The sequence below is a fragment of the Boleophthalmus pectinirostris genome, unplaced genomic scaffold (assembly GCF_026225935.1).
Source record: "Boleophthalmus pectinirostris isolate CB_2022bp ecotype Guang Dong unplaced genomic scaffold, ASM2622593v1 HiC_scaffold_6, whole genome shotgun sequence".
Taxonomy (NCBI): domain Eukaryota; kingdom Metazoa; phylum Chordata; class Actinopteri; order Gobiiformes; family Gobiidae; genus Boleophthalmus; species Boleophthalmus pectinirostris.
The window spans coordinates 35,978,415-35,990,915 of NW_026571447.1; positions in this window are offsets into that span (position 1 = coordinate 35,978,415).

Here is a 12,501-nt window from a genome sequence, read left to right on the forward strand (position 1 = left end):
TTTGGAAGAAACTGCCAGGGGGGGTGACTTTTATCCAACTGAAAGAACTGGAAACAAAAGCCAGTGACTAATTCAAAAAAGTTGTTTCTGAGTCAAACTTCATCATCTGAATGAGACGCGACGGAGTGAATCTTGTATTAGTTTGTCAGTTCATATTTAAAGGCTCATATTCTCTGATCTACAGTCTGTTTTAATGTTATTTCTTCATCACAAACAGACCTGGAGCTGTGTTTTGTTTCATTCACACATGTTTAACATCACTGTTGGGCAAGTTACTTCAAAAATGTAATGTGTTTTTTATTTATGACTTGTTACTGTCATTTCAGAGTAATTTGTTACTTTACAATATTAATATATTTAAAATGTAAGACATTATACGACTATTGCAGCGCTTCAAGTTACTCTGAACAAAATAAATGTGCAAAGATGCTGAACTTTTGAGGCATATATGGACTGAACCAGGTCTAAACCAGGTCTAAACCAGGACTAAACCAGGTCTAAACCAGGACTAAACCAGGTCTAAACCAGAACTGAACCAGGACTGAACCATGACTAAACCAGGACTAAACAAGGATTAAACCAGGTCTAAACCAGGACTAAACCAGGACTAAACCAGGTCTAAACCAGAACTGAACCAGGACTGAACCATGACTAAACCAGGACTAAACTAGGATTACACCAGGTCTAAACCAGGACTAAAACAAGTCTAAACCAGGTCTAAACCAGGACTAATCCAGAACTGAACCGTGACTAAACCAGGACTGAACCAGGACTAAATCAGGACTAAACCAGGATTAAACCAGGTCTAAACCAGGTCTAAACCAGGACTAAACCAAGTCTAAAACAGGTCTAAACCAGGACTAAACCAGGTCTAAACCAGAACTGAACCAGGTCTAAACCAGAACTGAACCATGACTAAACCAGGACTAAACCAGGAATACACCAGGTCTAAACCAGGTCTAAACCAGGTCTAAACCAGGACTAATCCAGAACTGAACCGTGACTAAACCAGGACTGAACCAGGACTAAATCAGGTCTAAACCAGGATTAAACCAGGTCTAAACCAGGATTAAACCAGGATTAAACCAGGTCTAAACCAGGATTAAACCAGGTCTAAACCTGGTCTAAACAAGGTCTAAACCAAGACTAATCTTGGACTAGGACTTGGAATCTAGGACCGTCCCTGAAAGAACCCCGAGCCCATGGAGAGTGGAGTTCTGCGGTCACCCAACGGTCTACGCGGGCGCACCTCCGGGTCCGTCCCGACATTCGGAACCGTCACTTTGGCGTTTCACTGCTGCCGATATCGCGGTGATTTTAGTGAATTTGTATGAAGAAAAACGAAAACCCACCACTTCAATCCAGGTTAAAAAAGCGCATTAGTGACATTTGTACCGAGTAAAATATCAACTTTTTTTTTTGTAATGCCACAGCAAAAAACTCCGCATTACAGTAACTTTTATACTTTTATACCTGAATTCTTCTCTCAAATAGAAAACACTCCACATTGTGATGTCACGTGGTGATACAGGAAGTGCTCCGTACACCTTCACTAGAATCATTTGGATCATTTCAGCCCCCGGAATTGCCATTTTTTTCAGATTTAAATGATTTTTATTCAGAAAACGTGTCGAGTGTCAGTGTTTAAAGTCGACTCTGGCCTCAGCTGTGGACTCTTCAGCGTCTGCAACCCTCACACTCATCACCATCGAGCTGTCCGCACCACACACACTTTAACACACACACACACACACAGACAGAGACACACACTGCGCTGACAGAGGCCCAGTTTGTGTCATAAATAATTCTCACTGGACCGGAAACGACGAGCCGACGCGCAGTTCAACGCTCATTTCTGTCCCGATTTTGAGAGAAGGAAATGGAGATGGATGACGCCCGGATGGGATGGATTCAGACGGAGAGATAGAGGGAAGAGAGGGAGGGAGGGCGAGTGAGCGAAGGGGGGCGGGGGAAAAGAGAGAGACAGATGACTATAGATCGAGAGAGAGACAGGAAGAGGGGGATGGAGTAGAAAGAGAGAAATAGGTAAGGAGAAGAAAGAGAGAGAGGAGAGAAGGATGGGGAGGGGATGAGGAAGAGAAAGACAGAGAAGAATTTGGAAGCTTGAGGGCCAAGAAAAAGTTGTCTGAGGGCCGCATTTGGCTCACGGGCCATAGTTTGGACATGCCTGGTCTAATGTCTGTACAGATTATGAGGTGTGATATGTAACTGAAGTAAATATAAACAATAAACTAATACTGAAACCAAACCATAAAGCAGAATTATACTCCAGAATTATTTTAAATGTACAAAAAACATATGAGCTGCAATAAATAAATAACAGAATGCAACACTTACATTAGACTTAGACAAATTGTATTGATCCACAAGGGAAATTGTTTGGACACAGTAGCTCACAAATCACAATAGAATATAAATATATATATAACATATATGTAGGCAAGGCAAGTTTATTTGTAGAGCACAATTCGTACACAAAGTAATTCAAAGTGCTTTACAGAATAAGAAGAAGATTAAAATTTAAAAAAGAGAGACATAAATTGGAGAGAAGAGTGCGGAATGAAAACCTTTCAGTTATTTGCACAGTTAAACAGAAATGTTTTGAGTCTGGATTTAAACAGCGTCACAGAAGAGTCTGTCTCACATGTTCAGACTGTTCCAGGTTTTAGCTGCATGAACCTGAAACTCTGACTCCCCTTGTTTAGTCGTGACTCTGGGCACCAGCAGGAGTTGGTCCCTGAGCTCCTCAGAGTGTGAGATGTTCATATGACACTAACATGTCACAGATGGACTTTGGTGCTCGGCCATGGAGACACTTGTACAAACAGAGCTGCTTTAAAGTCTCTGAGCCACAGGAGCCAGAGCAGAGACCTGAGCACAGGACTTATGTGCTCGTACTTCCTAGTTCGAGTCAGGACCCGAGCTGCAGTGTTCTGGATGTTCTGGATGTTCTGGATGTTCTGGATGTTCTGGATGTTCTGGATGTTCTGGATGTTCTGCAGCGTCTCACAGCTCGTTTGGAGAGACCAGTGAGCAGAACATTACAGTATCTAACCTACTGGAGACAAACACATGGATAAGTTTCTCCAAGTCTGATTTAGACAGTAAACCTTTCATTTTTGCTATGTTTTTTAGATGGTAAAAGGCTGCAGATGTTATTGATTTGATGTGGCTGTTAAAGTTCAAGTCTGAGTCCATTATTACCCCGAGATTTCTTGCCTGATTTGGAGGTTTTAGAGCGAGAGACTGGAGGTGATGCTGACACTGTCCCTTTGTTTCTGTGGACCAAACACTATGACTTCAGTCTTGTCAAAGTTTAGCTGGAGGAAGTTATTTCGCGTCCACACACTGATCTGTCGGACGCAGTGACAAAGTGAGTCCACCGGTCCATAGTCTCCTGCTGCCAGAGAGACGTAGATCTAATAACAGATCTAATAATATAATAACAAAGAGAAAACAATATAAATGGTGATAATAAATTCAAAATAAGTAGCAAAAATAGCATGAAACTTGTGTCAACTAAGGCACACCTAAACAAAAAAATACTCAAATTGAATATCTGGGTTAAAATGACTTAAAATAAGAACATTTCACTTTATTTGAGTAATCCACGTGATCCAACCTAACAAGTAAAATGTTGCATTGTTCTTAATTCAAGCAACTTTCAATTCTGTTTCGTATTTGAAGTGAAAGAGTTGCTTAAGTCCATGACGATGTTATTTCTTTGCATGGAATATTCTACCGTATTTGCATTTCTTAAATTACAGGTGTTATATTGCTCAAAAATACCTTGAAAATGTGATCTTTTTTAGTATGCGCAGGCTTGCTTCTTCATAGATCTGACCAGAAACTCGTCCCGGTCCACCAGAAAAGTGACACAGTGCAGCTTTAAGTGTCATTTTCATATCTAGTACAAAAAGTCTTCGTGAAATTGACTCATAACTTTCTTAATTCAAGTGATCTTAACTGTTGTGTTTTTGCAGTTTGTTTTAATCGCTGTAAATCAAATTAAAAACGAGTCCAAACCAGATTCATCCAGTTTGTGTCTCAAAGTAAAATAAAAAAAACACTTTATTGACTCGTGTGGCTCTGACGTGAAATATAAAAGTTGCCCGGACCAAGACGAATGGCGCGGCGTGTCCGAGCACCTTGAGAAGTGCCTCTTACATCTTGTGTCAAACTCGGAGACGTTAACGTGGACGGCGGCGCGCGGGCCTGAGCCGCCTCTCGTCCAATCGGAGCGCGGCGAGCCTCCGCTGTGTCCTTGGCTGTCCCTCCGCATCCACAGCGCCATTTGTTTTCAATTTAGCCTGACATCTCCAGTATCGATCCAGACGCCGAGTGCTCCAAGTTTGGGAAGCGTGGCACGGGCCTCGCAGCACATTCATAACGCTGGTTTATAATGTATGAAGCAAGAGGCAGTTTCACCAAAGTGTGCTGGGAAATCCAATCATTCTGCCCCGCTGAAGACCACTTTTATTGTTCCCTGAGATGTTCGCTTTGAGACGGTTTTAGGTTTAAGTCGTAGCTCACAGGGTTTGACAGACGGACCCTTAAGTTTATTTGTACAGCACAATTCGTACACAAAGTAATTCAAAGTGCTTTAGAGAATCGGCGTGTCATTCCTTCATTTGTTTTTCAATATAAAATCAAAAATAAGAAAATGGAAAAAAAAACAACAATTTTCTTCATTATTTGTCTCCAAAACCAAAATGAAAAAATGGATAATGATTCATTTACGTGACTTCCGTGACTGCGATGTCGAACTTATGCATCGCATACGGACTGAACCAGGACTGATCCAGACCGGGACCAGACTGGGACCAGACTGGGACCAGAACGGGACCAGAACGGGACCAGAGTGGACTCTGAGCTTTGACTCCGAGCTTCCGTGGGATCTGAGCCTCAGCTTCGAGCTCCGGCCCTACCGTGGGCTCTCCGGTTTCAGTTCTGATCTCAGTCCCGGTCTGGTCCCGGTCCTGGATCAGTCCTGGTTCAGTCCGTATGCAGTGCAAAAGTTCGGCATCACAGTCGCGGAAATCACGTAAACGGCCGTAATCCGTTTTTTCCATTCTTCATTTAAACAAAATTGAAAACTGAAAAAACGAATCATTATCTGTTTTTTCATTTTGGTTTTGGAGACAAATAATGAAGAAAATAGTTGTTTTTTCGTTTTCTTATTTTTGGTTTTATATTGAAAAACAAACGAACAAATGACACGGATTTTTACAGAATAAGAAATACATTAAAATCACAATAAAAACAAATCAAAACATAAATAATCATCATAAAATTAAAGATTAAAATTAAAAAAGAGAGAGAGACATTAATTACATAAATTAGAGAGAAGAGTGTGGAATGAAAACCTTTCAGTCGTGCGCAGAGTGAAACAGAACCGTTTTGATCCTGGATTTAAACAGCGTCACAGAAGAGTCTGTCTCACATGTTCAGACTGTTCCAGGTTTTAGCTGCATGAACCTGAAACTCTGACTCCCCTTGTTTAGTCGTGACTCTGGGCACCAGCAGGAGGTTGGTCCCTGAGCTCCTCAGAGTGTGAGATGTTCATATGACACTAACATGTCACAGATGGACTTTGGTGCTCGGACATGGAGACACTTGTACAAGCAGAGCTGCTTTAAAGTCTCTGAGCCACAGGAGCCAGTGCAGAGACCTGAGACCAGGACGCATGTGCTCGTACTTCCTAGTTCGAGTCAGGACCCGAGCTGCAGCGTTCTGGATGTTCTGGATGTTCTGGATGTTCTGGATGTTCTGGATGTTCTGGATGTTCTGGATGTTCTGCAGCGTCTCACAGCTCGTTTGGAGAGACCAGTGAGCAGAACATTACAGTATCTAACCTACTGGAGACAAACACATGGATAAGTTTCTCCAAGTCTGATTTAGACAGTAAACCTTTCATTTTTAGCAATGTTTTTTAGCTGGTTAAAGGCTGCAGATGTTATTGATTTGATGTGGCTGTTGAAGTTGTGATAAAAAAATACTTTGAAAAGCTCAGGCTACCCTAACATCGTTCTTCCTGTGCATGAGATTTGTCTATTGTCTACTGCCTTGTCTATTTTTCAGCTGATTGATAAAATCTGACTTTCCACACAAACAATATCCTACGTGTGTCACTAATATGCTCATGAAAGAGTGTGATTTGTGTTTTGTGTGTGCTCAGTCAGACATGGACACAACTATCTTAATGTTCCGCAGGCTCGGTTTGCATTCGATCACTGCTCTGTCAGACGAGAGCCGGTCTTGGACAGAAGAAATCGACCCGATCCACACTCTAGTTCTCACCCGCTGCTCTGTCCTTACTTCATTCTCTAATTGTATTTTCTTAATTGGTGATACACACAGGATTCTGCTGTTTCGTGGAGCCGTTTTGGTGCAATCTTAACAGTTTTATGGCGATGCACCGTAAAAAAACTAACTACTTTCCAACTCAGAAATCAGATGAGTTTCATTAAAGGTTGTGTAGAGGATTTTTTAAGGGAAGAGAAATACAGCGACAGTCCTTTTTCAAATGTTGCGCATGCGTGACACCACCTTCCTCCTCCACAGCTCCTTCAGTAGAAACACCTCCTCCCGCCTCTTTACTCTAGAAATCACGCTTGTTTACATCCAGTGCACGTTCAGAATTACTGTTGAAGTGACCTGTCTTGAAATAATTTAGCGACCGACGCGTCTTCAGTCTTTTGACCCTTCGTCTGCTTCATTCGCGCCATCGCTGGAAGGAATCTCTAAAAATCACCTCAGTTTGGCTTCGCTCCTTTTCCCCTTCTTCTCTTCTTCTTTCAGCGACCTCAAAAACGGACTTTCTTTTGCGGCGAACTGGTCGTGGATTCTCGTCTGACATCACAACAAACTTTGTGCGAATTGCGTGGAAGCTACAGTTTGAAAAAGCCTCTAAGAACCACTGCATAAACCACGTAATCCCAGTGCGCCAAGAGTCAATTACACTCAGTGTTGGGGAGTAACAGATTACATGTACCGGAGTTATGTAATCAGAGTACAAATTATGAGTAACTGTATTCAGTTACAGTTACTGTTTTAATGAGTGGTAATTGGATTACAGTTACTTTGTTGAAATAATTGGATTACATGGCGGTATTTTCCTGTTTTCACATTTTGGGCTAAACCAGGACTAAACCAGAACTAAAACCAGTTCCAAACCAGGTCTAAACCAGGTCTAAACCAGGTCTAAAACCAGGACTAAACCAGGTCTAAACTAGGTCTAAAAACCAAGACTAAACCAAGACTAAAACCAGGTCTAAACCAGGTCTAAAACTCTAAACCATTCTAAACCAGGTCTAAATCAGGTCTAAACCAGGTCCAAACAGGGGACCAAACCCGGTCTAAACCAGGATTAAACAGGACTAAACTATGCCGCGTGGACCGTGTCTCTTCTTCTATCAATAATATTTTTAATACTGTTCAGTAAAGTCTGGGCTTTTTTTTTTTTTTTTTTATAGCAGACAAAACATCTTATGTTACAATGTCCTCGTCTTTGCTTCTCTACAGCAAATCAAGTAATCCAAAGTATTCAGATTACATTACTCACCTAAAGTAACTAAATGGATTACGTTACAAACTACATTTTGGGGTATGTAATCTGTAATCTGTAGGGGATTACATTTTAAAAGTCACCTTCCCAACACTGATTACACTAGAAATGTAGGGAGTTTGATTGACAACCTAACAGCCAATAGAAAATGAGGTAGTCTTGTTGTCTATTGGCTGATGTTTATCTGGCCTCAATACGTCCACAGCTGATAGATTTTCTTTCTTTCTTTTTTTTTTTTTTTGGTCATCATAATTACACAGCTGTTGCGTCTCTGTAATGGTATTTTAAACTTTCATTGACAATTTGAAACTGAAAAAAAAAAAAAATCCTCCATACAACCTTTAAGTAGTTTTAGATCAGGGGTGTCAAACTCATTTTGGTCCGGGGGCCGGATCAGAAAACTCATGTCATATAAACCCCAAAAATAACAATAAGTTCAAATATTTGTGCAGAGAAACACAAATCTATTACAGAAATCTTTTTTAATTGATGAACTCTTTCTTTTACAAAATATTATAATATTATGAACAACCTGAAACTTTAAGAAAAATTCTATTTCAACACAATGTTTTAACATTAACTTGTATGCAAACAGGAATAAGTCAAATTTTCTTGTAAAATCCTGCACTCGGCTCCACTTTTCTCATGTTGGACATTTTTTCTGATGAGGGTGTCACGGTCAACAGTCAAAACGATCGTCCTTTAAGAGCGTTTGGAAAGAGACAAGTCTTCATTTGTGCTGCTCTGGTGGGAGGGGCCACGTACAGAGACGCTGGAGACGCTGCTGTGATAAACACCGCAGAAAATTAACAAGATTTTAATAGAAAATATCATTCAAATATTTTAGTAGAAAATCACCCAAGGGCCACATTAAAGGTCTTGGAGGGCCGGATCTGGCCCCCGGGCCGTATGTTTGACACCTGTGTTTTAGTGTTATTACGATGTAAAATGTCCAAATAATCATCCACGGGTGTCAGATTACAACTTTACCGCAGACAGAAGCTCGATGTTTACCCCTGTAGAAAAAATACCTCCCCAGTACTTTCCTAGACCCTGTAGACGCCATGTGACCACATCTGAACAGGAAGTGCAGCTCTGTGCCTCTGCCTGATCCCTGTTTCACACCCAGTTTGTTTTTCTAATGATTTACTGCAACCGCGAAGCTCCAACCAGTGTCATATCAATAATTCACGGCTTCGGGGTTTTAAAAAATTGATTAATGAGCGCTGCTTTTGATGCACGATGAAGACATTGCCTGTACACATGTCCACATTGGCAGATAGGGACGTAACTGATTAACTTAAACCCGGCTCCGGCCTGTGGGGACGCCGTTTTACGCACTTCGGAGCGTCTGTCAATCAAACTCATCCCCAGGCTCGAGTCTAATGTTATTTCCCCATATTATTTATCGAGAATGCACATCAGCGAACTGCCACTTGGAGATTGGTTTATGAGCAGAAGAGAAAAGCAATCTTCGGTTTGGTTTCCCCCGGAGACGAGAGCATAAAATTACACTATGCGCCACGTGTAATGTCATAAAATAGGTTTATAAAGTTGTATCTCGTAAAAAGTTGTAGTGAAGTGATTTGTCAAAACTAAAAACCGCGGCTGAGGAAGTGAAATGGAATGTGGTGATTACTGGTGATGTGTTCGGAGCAGGAGGATACTTCTGCACTAAAACATACTTAACATCATTCAATTTAAGATTTTACTTTTAAAAAATCACTTAGTTTTGTAGTTTGTCTAGTTTTTCTTGTGAAGTTCATAGTTTTACGTCCTGGTTGGATAAAGGGAGCAGATATGACATTAGGGATGCAACGATATTCGATATAATATTGAATCGTTCTATGCTGGTCTCACAGTTCGATCACATGTTCGTGTCCCTTCAGAATCCGTGTGTCGTTCGTTCATTCGTTTTTCAATATAAAACCAAAAATAAGAAAATGAGAAAACAGCTGTTCTCTTCGTTATTTGTCTCCAAAACCAAAATGGAAAAACATATAATGATTCGTTTTTTCAGTTTTCGATTTTGTGTTTAAATGAAGAATGGAAAAAAACGGATAACGACCGTTTCCCGTTTACGTGATTCCGTGACTGTGATGTCGGACTTTTGCACCGCGTACAGACTGAACCAGGACTTAATCCAGGTCTGGGACCAGACCGGGACCAGATCGGGACTGAGACCGGGACTGAAACTGGGACCAGACAGGGACTGAGACCGAGACCAGATCAGGACTGAGACCAGGAGAGGAGAGAGTGACATGTGGTCGTAGAGTGAGAGAGAGAAGAGAAGAGAGAGAGAAGAAAGAGAGAGAGAGAGAGAGAAGAGAGAGAGAGAGAGAGAGAGAGAGAGAGAGAAAGGAGAGAGAGAGAGAGAGAGAGAAGAGAGAGAGAGAAGAGAGAGAGAGAGAGAGAGGAGAGAGTGACAGTGGTCGTAGAGTGAGAGAGAGACAGAAGAGAGAGAGAGAGAAAGAGAGAGAAGAGAGAAAGAGAAGAGAGAGAGAGAGAAAGAGAGAAGAGAGAGAGAGAGAAGAGAGAAAAGAGAGAGAGAGAGAGAGAGAGAGAGAGAGAGAGAGGAGAAGAGAGAGAGGAGAGAGAGAGAGAGAGAGAGAGAGAGAGAGAGAGAGAAGAGAGAGAGAGAGAGAGAGGAGAGAGTGACATGTGGTCGTAGAGAGAAAGAGAGAAGAGAGAGAGAGAGAGAGAGAGAGAGAAGAGAGAGAGAGAGAGAGAAGAAAGAGAGAGAGAGAGAGAGAGAGAGAGAGAGAGAGAGAGAGAGAGAGAGAGAGAGAGAGAGAGAGAGAGAGAGAGAGAGGAGAGAGAGAGAGAGAGAGAGATAGAGAGAGAGAGAGAGAGAGAGAGAGAGAGAGAGAGAGAGAGAGAGAGAGAGAGAGAGAGAGAGAGAGAGAGAGAGAGAGAGAGAGAGAGAGAGAGGAGAGAGAGAGAGAGAGAGAGAGAGAGAGAGAGAGAGAGAGAGAGAGAGAGAGACAGAGAGAGAGAGAGAGAGAGAGAGGAGAGAGAGAGAGAGAGAGAGAGAGAGAGAGAGAGAGAGACAGAGAGAGAGAGAGAGAGAGAGAGAGAGAGAGAGAGAGAGAGAGAGAGAGGAGAGAGAGAGAGAGAGAGAGAGAGAGAGAGAGAGAGAGAGAGAGAGAGAGAGAGAGAAGAGAGAGAGAGAGAGAGAGAGAGAGAGAGAGAGAGAGAGAGAGAGAGAGGAGAGAGAGAGAGAGAGAGAGAGAGAGAGAGAGAGCGGTGTCTCCACTCGTCTCCTGTGCTGTGGAGTGGGATTGATGGAGGAGCATAGATTTCCTGTGTGACTGATAGCTCCACTTTAAGGCTCGGTCAGGCTCACGGCTTCACGGGCAGTTCCTTTAAACAAACAAGTATGGATTGAGTTCACACGTCCACAGAGCAGAGGGGCCTTGAACTCACCCGCTCCCCCGCTCCCGATAAAATCACCTCACACTGTGTCCTGCATCAAGACATATTCACTGTATTCTGACGTTTCAGGGCTTGTTTTTCCACACAGATGAAGTTTGTGTGGTCAGTTTTATCATAGATTGTTCGCGGTGAATTCAAGAGCGTCAATCCAACTCGTATTTTCTCAATTTCCACGCTAGAATGAGGTAAAACTACACGTTCCAAAATGTAAAAGACTCAAAAAAGCGATGTAAAGTGACGTAACCACAAAGTTGAATTTGACACTGGTTAAGATTTGATTTTTTTACACAAAGCGCAGTGAAAAACGAATTAACCCTCTCCAGGCAGGCGTTGCAGATTTGCAACAGCTAAATTCCAGTTACCTACTTACTCCACATCCATATTTTATGAGCTTTTTTTTACTCAGGAGCCTTTTCTCCGATCCATGCTGATAAATGTGGAGATGCAGACTGTGCAAGAATGACTACACACAAACGGCCTGTCAGAAGTGCAAAATACTTTTTTTGTTTACAAAGGATAAAAAAGTCAGGATTGTATATTACTACCTCATATTATAATTTTCCCCAAATATCAGATTTTTCCTGATACTAAAAATTTTATTTGAGCCTGAGAGGATTAAACGATACTGATATGTTTTAACACTTTATGAAGTAGAAATAGTTTACGCTCTTGTGGTCCGCGGAGGCTCGTTTGAGGGCTGTAGCCTTCACTGCATCGACGGGGTCACGACGTCATCGTTTTCCAAAAGCTGCGGTTTGTTTGTCGACATGACAACGCAACGCCGGCGTGCTCAGATTTGTCCACTATGGAACTTGTTCTCAAAAAACACCGTTGAAACGCTGGCTCCGTGTGGACAAAAGGCCAAAACAAAGACAAACTTCACTGTTTTGACCAAAAAATGTTATCGCGTGGACAGGCTCTTAATGTCTGGAAAAATGTCTTGAAAAAATTATTTGCATTTCCCTTCAAATAGTAGACAAAGTAATGAAGTAAAAAAGTTGGATTTGATGAAAATTGAACATTAATGAGGATATTTTATTGTTGACTGTGATTGTGTCTCTGAACAATTAGTTTTACGCAAGTTTTAAACAATGAAAAACAATATTTGAACCAGCAATAAAAGGGATCCAGCGATAAAAGTGTCCAAAAGTCGCCTATTCGGACAGTAAATGTAGAGTATTGCAGACCTACATGCAGATCGTGACTAGTCAGGCTGGTGTCACCTACTGCCTCTGCTCAATTTCATTTCTCTTCAGCGACTAGGTCAGGAATCAGAATACACTAGACAGTTTGCAAAAAAAAAAAAAGTGCAAGTTCGGGCACCAGCCAATCAGCAAAAAGTCATACATTCTGTGTTGGCAACGATTCATGAAATCGAGGATTTAAAGCCGGAACAAAGAGAATGTTTGGTGAATTTTATCAAGAGGAAAGATGTTATTGTCCTTCTTCCTACACGATTTGGGAAAAGCTTAATATAC